Source organism: Marmota marmota, unplaced genomic scaffold (genome assembly GCF_001458135.2).
Source record: "Marmota marmota marmota unplaced genomic scaffold, marMar, whole genome shotgun sequence".
In the NCBI taxonomy this organism is placed as follows: domain Eukaryota; kingdom Metazoa; phylum Chordata; class Mammalia; order Rodentia; family Sciuridae; genus Marmota; species Marmota marmota.
Window position 1 is genome coordinate 21,015,781 of NW_026000221.1, and position 10,987 is coordinate 21,026,767.

Sequence of the window (10,987 nt, forward strand, 5' to 3'; positions counted from 1 at the left end):
GCCAGATCCGCAGCTGCATACCAGGTACGAGGAGATGGATTCATCTGCTCAAGCAAAGAAACCACGTCTTGTACAGCAGCGCAATTGGAGACACGCCATTCTCTAAGACCCAGCTGTCTCCTGCACAGACCAAATAGGAGAGCTGAATGGGGATGTGGTGGGATCACACCCCTCCCCTTGATGGTGGCACTAATCTGTAACCCCGCCAGGGATGCGGTATTGCTTTCTGCTTTTGATTCACTATTTTCCCAGGTATCGACAACTCCAGAGGCTTCCATTTGGTCTTTTCCACCATAATAGCCCTCACTCGGTTTAGGGAACCTAGGTGAGGGTTTGCCAAGTGCTAAGGGTATCTATCCCGAATTGGGGAAGTAACCACAGGATGAATTTGGGACCCACTGGTTCTACTGTGAGTCCCACCTTGACCAAATCTCCATCGATCACCCAAACCCCAAGACCCCCTACCTTTACTGGAGGGCCACCATCATATTCTGGGTCTCCCAGAATTAACAGCCATTCAGAGCCTGAGCCTAGTAGTCCCTGAAGGGTCTGATCATCGCCTTTTCCCCAATGCACAGAGACATTCCTAGAAATGCCCTCCCTGATGTACCCAGAAGCCTCTTCATCTTAGCATCTCTTAATCCAGGCAAGTTGGCGATCCCTTCATGCCCTGTGCAGAGGCCAAGTGGGCGGGCTCCTTCCCTGGGCCAGGGAAGAGCTTCAGTGCCAGGAGAGGTCCTCAGGCTGCACGCACAGGGCCCTGGCGCCACCCTGCCGGAAGCCACGCTCCATCTGACTCTGAGAGAGGCCTGAGACCCAAAGGCCCGGAGCGGCTTTGTCCTCCCCCAGGCTGGGCCCTGAGCACAGAAGGCCTGGGTCCAGCTGGGCTTTAGTCACCATTCAGGCCACACGTGTGCTTTGGGGATCGGGGATGCCCTCGGATGGGGTGGAATGCAGAGCGTTGAGACTCCACTTGCCTAAAGCAAAGCTGCCCACCCCCCTGGAGTCTGCCCTGGACACTTGGTCAGGGTCCAGCCAGTGCAGGCCCTGGCATTTCCAGGACCCCCAGGCAGAGCTCTTGGGGCACAGCCTCGGCCACAGCATCAGTGCATGCCAGTCGGTCCCCTGTCCACCAGGGCAACCAAGGCCAGGCCTCCTCAGCACCCCACAGAGCACGCCAGGAGGCTGGGCCTGGGGCAGTTCCTGGGGAGGGGATGTGCCTGCCCATGGCAGAGCCTCCTGGGGCAGCGTCCCCTGTCACAGCCTTGCAGTGTGACCCCTGGCAGCCCACAGGCCCGCTTGGGTCTCCATTTAATCACCCACAGAGGCAGATAGACAATAGGTCCAGAAAGGACGGGAGCCTTCCCTTGGCCAGCCTGACACCAGCATTTCTCTGCTTCCCTTGGAGTCGCATCAGCTGCTGGGGGTCCTAACTGTGCCCCCTCCCCAGGCCACAGCCCGGGGGAAGTCCTGCCTACCCTACAGCCTGTCTTGGCTGGGTCCTCCCTCCTGTGCATTTGCACAGGAACAGGGGGGAGGGCAAGGAAGGGGGTGTTCTTGGGGTGCACATGCCTGGTGCACTTCCCATGGCACGGGAGGAGCTCCCAATGGCTCCCCATCCTGTGGAGCAGGGAGAGGCGGGGAGGCTGGGGAAGGGGTGGAGGCCTGGGTCCCAGGAGGAGCACGAGGAAGCTGTCCCCGCTGGTCTACCCCTCAGGGGTGCCGTGCCTCTGGGTCCTCGTTGCTCACCATGCCCTCTGCCCAGTGACTTTTGTCCTGCTGCAGAGGTCACCAAATGCTGTCCTATGCCAGTAACAGCAAGTGTCTACGGTGGCATGACCAGCAGCAAAGCAGTCCGAGGCCCGCAGGGGAAACTCCCTGTGTGGCTTCTGTGTCCCCTTTGTCCTCCTGCACACTCAGGACTTTTCTACAGAAGGACCCAAATTCCCCTGGCCTTCCAGGGAACAGTCATAGGAGCTGGAGCAGAAGGTTCTAGACTAGCTCTGGGCTGGTGCAGGCTGCCAGGCTGGGAGCCGAGCAGAGCAGCACACCCAGCCACCTGGGGCACCCTGGGGCCACCTGGGGCACCCTGGGGCTGCAGGGACCCGGTGCAGCCTCCACCCTCGAGGGGTTCACCATGTGGGGGGGTGGGGTGCAAAGCCTGGCCCTTCCTGGGGACATGTAGGGCACAGGGTGGGAAGTTGCTTCTGGCCAGCAGATCTTGGAGGGCTGCCTGGAGGAGGTGCTGGTGGGCTGGCCTGGTAGGTGGGATTCCTACCCAGAGGGGAGGGCAGGCTTTTCACAGGAGGCCCCACTTGGCAAAGGCAAGTAGGAGGGAAGGTGCCGAACACTCAAGGAAGGAGAGGTGAGAGGGCTGGGCAGGGCCTTCCGGCCTTACGCGGGACACAGCAAAGCCCAGGGACATTCTTTTTTATTTTTTGGTGCTGGGGATGGAACCCAGGGCCTTATGCATGCGAGGCAAGCACTCTGCCAACTGAGCTATGTCCCCAGCCCCCAGGGACAGTCCTAAGGTGGTTTCCTTCCAGGGATTAACCAGACTTCTCTCTCTCCCATTCCCCAGGCCATGAATCGGACTCCAAGGGACCTTCCAGGTGGGATGCCCTGGAGTCTGCGCTGGGAGCAGGGCCTCGGGGAGACCGTTACCGTGATGTGAGGACTCTAGGATCTGGAGGTGCCATTGGGGCAACCGTGGGGGGCTGCCAAGAGGAGGCGGCGGCAGCGAGGCAGGGCTGTGAGGAGGGGCCCGAGAGGGCGCTCTGGAGGAGGGAGGGAGGGCCGGGCGAAGGCAGGGAGGGGCGCAGGTCTGCCAGCAGCAGAGCGGGATCTGGGTGGGAAGGTGGCCGTGTGGCTCAGTCCCCATTAGTTCTGAGTAACGCTGGCCAGACACCTGGCTGAGCACTGCCACCCTGCTGTCCCCACCCCAAGGTTGCTGTCTTCAGGGAGTCCCTGGGGGTGAGACCAGCTGGAGGGGATCCATGCCCCCCTGCTTAGGGCAGACTGGCCGCACCTGCAGGATTCTGTTCCTTGGCCCTGCAAGAGAGGCGGGAAGGGTCCCTGCTCCCACGCGGGGTCTCTCCAGGCTTGGGAGCAAGGCCACCTGGGGGTGGGGTGGAGTCAGCGGTGCTGTCAGTCCCAGGCCGGGGTCAGGTGGCTCATCACTCTCACGGGGCTAGACAGCTGTGGCAGGAGCGCCAGGGTGGGCCGTGCTTTCCCAGGTGGTGCCAGCCTCAGTGAGGCTCCAACAGGGGCAAGGGTTGCCCAGGGCCCTGAGCATCCGGGTGAGGATCCAGCCACCTGCACCCATGGCTCCGCCCTGTGAGGTGGGGATGGGGGCCTAAGTCCGTAGTTCTTATGTGGTTTCCACGTGTCATCCCAAAATATGGCCCCACCCCCTTCCCAGAGCTGAAGCACTCCCCCATGACTCCAGGTGGGGCCTGCTTGGCTCTCAGGTCAGAAACCCAAGGGTCGTTGCTGCCCGGGCTGTCACTGTCACTCGGAGCCCAGGTTCAACCAGCAAGTCTGGGCGCCACCCTGGATCCAACTCCCCTGGCCATCCTCGGCCGCCCCGCCACCCTCTGTGGGCCACACTAGGTCCCAGCTCCACGGTCCTTCCCAGAACAAAGCTGTCCCTTCTCCACTGCCTCAGCGCCTCCCGTCACCCTGAGGGTGGAGCCCAGGTTCCTGGGACTGTGACCCTCAGCTCACCTCCCACCCGCCCCCCTTTTCTTAGCTGTAGATAAACACAATGTCTCTACTTTGCTTGTTCATTTTTACGTGGAGCTGAGGATGGAGCCCAGGCCTCACTGTGCTAGGCGCCCCCACCGCCCCCAGCCCCGGCCGGGCCCCACTTGGTTCCAGATTCCCTGACACCCTCTTCCACTCCCCCTTCCACTTCCTGTCTCTCCCACCCTCCTTCAGATCCCAGCCTGGACCCCCCACTTCCTTCCTTCAACCTCCACCCTTGTCTGTGTCCCCAGAGGTCACTGACTTCCCCTGTGCGGTGACGGCTGGCTTCCCTGGGTCTCCGCAGAGACTGGGACCCTGGAAACAAGGACCTCCATCCGCTGGGCTCCAACTCGTTCCTCCAGCGCTGAGCACCTGGTGGGTCTCCATAAAGTATGCTCAGGGAAGAGAGGAAGAGGCTGGCTGGGGAAGGGGGTGGAGAGACGTGGGGCCCAGGGATCTCACTGATGGACGTGGCGCTTGGAGAGGCCTATTTGGCACCGCGAGTGGGCAGCAGGTGCCAAGAGTCTGGGGCTTGGCGGGAACCTGGGGAATCACTGGCATACAGATGACNAGGCGGCTGAGACACCTGGTGGGTCTCCATAAAGTATGCTGCAGGGAAGAGAGGAAGAGGCGGGTGGTTGGATGGGTGGGTGGGTGGGTGAATGAGTGATGGGGGCTTAAAAGAGTGGACGGACACGTGGATGAACAGTGGAAAGGTGGTGTGTGTGTGGATGTGGGTGGGTGGAGGGGTGGGTGGAGTATGGGTGGATGGCTGATGGCTGGTGATGGAGGGAAGGCACATACATAGATGTGTGGACAGATGGATGATCCCGCACACATTTCTCTCTCTCTCTCTCTCTCTCTCTCTTTCTCTTTCTTTCTTTTTGTTTTTCTTTGATACTGGGTTGAACCCAGAGGGCTTAACCACTGAGCCACACCCCCAGCTCTTTTTATTTTTTATTTTAGGACAGGTTATCACTAAGTTGCTCAGAATCTCACCAAATCGCAGAGGCTAACTTTAAACTCACGATCCTCCTGCCTCAGCCTCCCAAGTCACTGGGATCACAGGTAAGCGCCACCACGCCCTGCTGATCAGGTATGAATTTTTGAACTACACTGTGGGCTTGGTTTGTTCTCTATCTCAGCTGCTACTTTACCCCAGAACAATTTTTTTTTTAATGTTACTAGAGATTGAACCCAGCTGTGCTCAACCACTGAGCCACACCCCCAGCCCTTTCTATTTTTGGGGACAAGGCCTTGCTGAGTTGCCCCGGCTGGCTGCCTTGGACTTGCGATCCTCCTGCCTCAGCCTCCAGGGTCCCTGGGATCACAGACGTGCTCCAGTCTCCAGGGGCGGCTGTGCTCCCAGAGCCTCCTCATCCCAGAAGGGCCTCCTGTCGCAGCCACACCCCATCTGCTGGCTCTTCACGCCTCCCTGCCCGGGACCCTCCCCTCCTGCTGACCCCAGGGTCCTCCTCTCCTCTGGTGCAGACCTCTCCTTGACCCCACACCCCCACACCCTCCTCCTACTTCTCCATGGCGCGGCCTGCACTTCTCCCTCCCATTTCCTCTCTGCCCACTTGTGAGTCCTTAGTGTCACGGCTTCTGCTCCTGCTGCTCAGGGAAGCCACCCTCTCTGGGCCTCTCAATCCCCCGTGGCCACTCTCACGAAGGACCGTGTGGGGCAGTGGTTACCAGCAGATGTCCTAGAGCCTCCGCAGCCCCCGGTCCTCCTCCCTCTTTGACTCGTTCCTGGTCGTGTAGCCAAGAACCCTCTCCCGGGCCCCATTTCCTGTCTGTGAAATGGGCACCATGACGGACACTCCCTCGTGGCATGGCTGGGAGAATTCACTGAGGTCACCTGGAAAGTTCCTCATCTCCAGCCTGGTTCTGTCAATGTCCTCGTCATCCCTGGGACCCTGTCCCTTCTCGACACATCTCTTTGCTTGGAGTCAGGACCTGATTCTGCCCAGGGATCCCTGGGACTCAGCTTCTTATGAACGTGCCTGAGCTGGGCAGGGTCCTGAGCAGTGGCGTACTGTCCTTGTGACAGTCTTACAGATGAGGACACTGGTGACCAACCAGAATGGTTTGAAAACGAGTCCCAGGGCACAGCTGGGAAGGGGACAAGCAAGGCAAGATTCTGTGCTAGACTTTGATCTCGCCTCAAGCAGCCCCCTCTCCCTCCCCGACGTCGTCTACCCCAGACCTTTGTCCTCTGGATGGACACTTCCTTAATCTCTGGCCTCAGCTCTGGCCATTGGCCAGCCGGACACACCCTGGTAATGGCCGCTCCCCTGGCCCCTGCCCAGGCTCCCAGCCCTGCAGCTCTGGCTCCTGGACCAGGACAGGAGGGTGGGAACCTGCCCCCTCCTGGTTCACCAGCCCCAGGAGCAAGTTCCCTGGGGAATCGGCTGCCCTTCTCCTGTTGAGGGACGTCAGCCCCGCCCTCTGGAGTTTTGCCCTGACTCGTTCTCACCTCCAGCCCCCACGTGGCCTCAGAGACCCTCTGCCTGCTCACCTCCTCCTCTCTGGTCGCTCCTGGCGCCCCCCACCCGGCAGGCAGGCTCAGACCTGGGGGGTCTTTCATCAGGGCCGGTTTGACCGTGGGATGCCCTCCTCAAGAACCATCAATGGCTCCCTGCTCTTTTCCCCGTCCAGCTGAGGCTCTTCAGGCCAATCTCACGCGGTGCCCTGGGTCTGGTCCATCGTCCCTCTGCACCCTCATCTCACTGCCCCCCCACTTGGCCTCTGTGAGCGCGAGTGTGTCCCTCTCTATGACTTGATTCGCCACTCCTCACACCCCTGGCCTCTTCTTTTCTGGATCATCGCCTGCTCCCTGAGCCTAAGTCTCTCCACATCCCATCTGTGACACCCCGTGACACTGCCTGGCTGGGGGGTAGCCTGCTCTTGAACCTGGCTCTGTCATCAACAGGTGGTGAGTCTTGGTTTCCACGGCTGCAAAATGAGCATTTTGTCCTTCTACTGTGGGTACCTTGGGAGGCTCTGCTTGGCCTCCCGGCCTCTGAGCTGTGTCTGGCACGTGGCCCTGCGTCTGACGACAAATGTCATCTGTATGCCAGTGATTCCCCAGGTTCCCGCCAAGCCCCAGACTCTTGGCACCTGCTGCCCACTCGCGGTGCCAAATAGGCCTCTCCAAGCGCCACGTCCATCAGTGAGATCCCTGGGCCCCACGTCTCTCCACCCCCTTCCCCAGCCAGCCTCTTCCTTCCGGTTACTGGGGCCAGAAACCTGGGTGGCTCCAGATGCCTCTTCCTCTCACCGCCACTTCCCATCTGCCGGGGAGCTCCTGGCACAGCTTTCTAGATATATCCAGAAGCACCGCCTCTCCCTGGGTTCCTGCACCGCCACCCTGCAGCCTCCCGCAGCCTCCCGCAGCCTCCCGCAGCCTCCCACAGCCTCCCACAGCCTCCCTGCAGTCTCTCTGCCTCCACGCTCATCCTGCAGTCTGTCCTCAGCAGCAGGCAGAGTTGCTGTGGCCCCTGAACTTGGAGTGTCCCCGTGGCCCTGCATTCACTCAGGGGACAAGCCTGCATCCTCCCTGGCGTCCTCCCAGTGTCCCTCGCTCTCTCCCCACACTGGCCTCCTCCCTGGCCTTGCAGGACGTTGGCATGCACTGCCCTCTCCATCTAGAACCTTCTCCCCTGGCTCCTGCTCAGCTCCCTCCCGAGCCCCATTCAGACCTTTGTTTCAATGTCACTTACTGCCAGGTGGGTGTCATGGCCTGCCTCTCAGGTCTGCGGCTTGTGGCCTGTCTCCCACCTGTACCCCACCCTGCGGCCGCTGAGACCTAAGTCCCACGGGACAGAGGGGAGCACGTCCCCAGGCCCATGGCAGGTCCTCAGTACTGGCATGTTGATCTGAACGAACGGTGGCTGGCTGGCGTTGTTCCCGGGGCCTTCTCTCCGAGTCTCCCTCACACTAGTGGACGTGACTCCTGGTCCCTCTGGTGCCTGGGCCCCAGAACTCTGGGCTCCCCTCGGGCACCACGAATCAATCCCTTTATTCACGGCTGGGCCCAGCTCTCTTTCCAAGGGACACTTGCTCCTATTCTTTCAGAGGCAGGTCATTGGTTTCCTGATGGCCATGGGACAGGTCAAGGTCACCGCATGCCCCCCTCCCCACAGGTGAAATGACAGAGGCCTTTGAGAAGCCAGAAGCCAGCTGTTCCCGGCCTGGCCGCCTGCCTCGTGGTGGCAGGGGCTTCCTCCTGCCGCTCTGGGCCTCTCTGTGCTCCCAAGAGACACTCGTTCAGCACCAGGGTCAGCGCCAGAAGCCCTTGGCCTGGGAAGGAGGACCGCAGACCCCAGGAGGCCACTGCAGCTGGCCTCTGTAAGGCCCTGGGGTCATCCTGTCCAGCCCCACATGCCAGGAAGCCAGCAGGGAGAGGGGTCGCCCCTCATCAGAGTCCGGAGACGGGACTCCTGAGTGGTCCCTGGTGGGTCGGCTCACCCCAGTGGGGCTGGGGCCACTTCTGAGCGGGACCCAGAGCCAGGAAGCAAGAGCCCAGAAGCCCTTTCTGGAGAGAAGCTGGTCCCAGAGGGTCCAGGCCGGAATGGGCCCTGGCCCTCCTTCCACACGGCCGGTCCCTACCTCAGCGGCTGCCAGGGGCCCTGCGGCCCCTCCTGGGCGCAGCCAGCACCCTCAACCCCTTGCTGCTGCTGCTGCTGCTGCTGCCACTATTTTTAAATGAAACTAAAACTATCTGATCCAGCTCCAGGAATAACGTGGCGATTCTATTGGAGACACACTGAGTTTACAGGTTACGTAGGGAGGATGGCCCTCTGCCTGCTGGCTCCTGGTGACCTGGTCTCCTGCCACCCCCACCCCCCTGCAGCTGGCGCAGGGTGACTCGCTCCTTCTGTCCTCTCTGTGGGGCTCATTAATGCTTCCAGCAGGTGGTGACAGGTAAATGAGAAGGGACCCGGGTCACCCCAGCAAAGGCCCGGGAGGGTCACTGCAGTGTGTTCTCGGGAGGGAGTGGGAGTCTGAGGTAAAACTGACCAAAGGGACCGGGGTCTGGGTGAACCCCAGGGTCAAGAGCCTCCCAAGTGCCCCTCAGGTTGACAGATGCGTGACTCATGTCCCCGGGGGTTCCTGAGCCTCTCTGACCGAAGTCCTCCATGGGCTAGGAGGGGAAGGGGAACCAGGATTTGGCAGCCACCAGCCCACACACTGCTGCATATTTTACTAATTAATGTGCGTGTCCCTAAACACCGTGAGTTTGTTTCTCGATGTCTGGAGAGGACGGGTTACAGGAGCCCACTTGAATGCCAAAATCCACGGAAGCTCAAGTCCCTTCTATAAAATGATGGAGGTAGTATTTACATAGGATCTTGCACGTCCTCGAAGTCACCTTAGATTACATGTAACACTAAGCACAAGGTAAAAGTGGTCAATAGCTGTTAGACTTATTGTTTAGGGAATAATGAACCTCTGTTCAGTGCAGATCAATTTTATTCTGAATATCAGTTGGTTGATTCTGTGTATGCAAAACGCTCCGATGTAGAGGCTACTGTTAAGCTATGGCTTATGCACATTTTAAGCTATATTTTTTGAAATATATATTTTTTATTTGTAAGTGGACACGGTACCTTTATTTTATTTATTTTTATGTGGTGCCAGGGATCAAACTCAGGACCTCACGCATGCTAGGCAAGCACTCTACCACTGAGCCACAACCCCAGCCCACATTTTAAGCTTTACATTAACACCATCACATTATACCTGTACTTTTGGAAACTTGCAGCATTGTGAGTCATTTGTGTTGATAATCACCAGTGTGTTTCCTTCTTTGCATCACGGTGAGGTAGTTCATATAATAACTAAACCACAAATAACTGAAAAATACTGAGATCTCTGCCATCAAAGCACCTGCTGCTTATACATTTACTAGCTATGTGACTTTGAGTAAGTTCTTTAACCTCTCTGTGCCCTTGTACTCCCATCTGGCAAATGGAACCCTTATGAATATGAGCTTCTCTTAGAACTATGGCAGGAGTTATACGATAAAATTCACTCAAAGGCTCACAGTGGGGCTGAGGTGTAGCTTGCTGGTAGAGTGCTTGCTTACCATGTGCAAGGTCCTGGGTTCAATCCTCAGCACCATACAAACCAAAACAAAAGAACAGCTGGGTGTGGTGGCACATGCCTGTATTCACAGGAACTGGGGAGGCTGAAGCAGGAGGATCGTATTTGAGGCCAGCCTCAGCAACTTAGAGCCTAAGCAATTTAGTGAAACCCAGGCTTAAAAACTTAGAAAAGGGGGCAGGGGCTGGGGATGTGGCTCAGTGGTAAAGCACCCCTGGGTAAAATCCGTGGTACCAAAAAAGAAAAGAAAAAACAGAATAATAGTAACAGAAGCAAAGGCTCACAGTGATGTGATGGGGACAGTGACCCTCACCAGAAGGCCAAAGTCTTATTCTCATTGATGCCTCTGGCAATAGGTGGCTAGCTCCTGCCCCCACCCTCCTTGGCCACCAAGCCCAGGAGGAGGACCCTGGGCCATCTGGATGGCACCTCTGTCTGACGGTAGTCATGACAACGTGTGAGCACCTGGAAACAGGTCCCGAGGCGCAGGTGCACAGTGGGTGGACCAGGGACAGGGGTGGGCAGGAGCCCCAGGCAGAGGCGGCCTAGTCCAGCTTGGCGAGACTCCCCCTCAGCTGCGCCCTCCTGTGGGGAGATTTGGAACAGCAGGGCCTTGTTCCAGTCTCGGGGGCCTGTCCTGACCAGGATGTGATGGTGGATGAAGGGTCAGAGGGGCAGGAGGGCCTTAGACCCCTCTTCACTGGAGACCACCTTCAGTCTGGCACCTCCCTTGGAGGCAGTCTGTCAAATCCCCGAGTATGCGGGGACCTGCCTCTCCCCTGGCCCACAGGAGGGAGGTGGCTCTGGCCCCTCTCCCTTCACTCCTTCCAGGACCTGTGGTGGCCGCTGGGCAGACAGAAACACAGGAGAGGCTGCCTGCCCCCAAGAACCTTCCAGAAACACCGAGGAGCCATTGGGCATGGCGGGCCATGTGCAGACTGTCTCTGCACAGGGGCAGCAAGTCTCCATAGCTGGGAACCTGAGATGTCAGGGAAGGTGACATCCAAGCTGAGACCAGAAGAGAGTAGGATGTGGCCAGAGGGACAGTGACCTGTGGGTGAATTATCCAGGCAGAGAGAAGACGATACAGCAGAATGTGTGGCCACAGGACTGGGGGAGGGGGTGGGAG

At 58.9% G+C, this 10,987-nt stretch overlaps 1 long non-coding RNA gene across 1 annotated transcript; it reads left to right on the plus strand.

Annotated features, from left to right (window-relative positions):
- Positions 1-3,859: 3,859 nt before the first annotated feature.
- On the plus strand, positions 3,860-9,300 carry LOC125612950. The gene is made up of 3 exons (XR_007343431.1): positions 3,860-4,122; positions 4,714-4,815; positions 7,896-9,300. It is a non-coding gene; the product is annotated as an uncharacterized LOC125612950 (long non-coding RNA).
- The last annotated feature ends 1,687 nt before the right edge of the window (positions 9,301-10,987 follow it).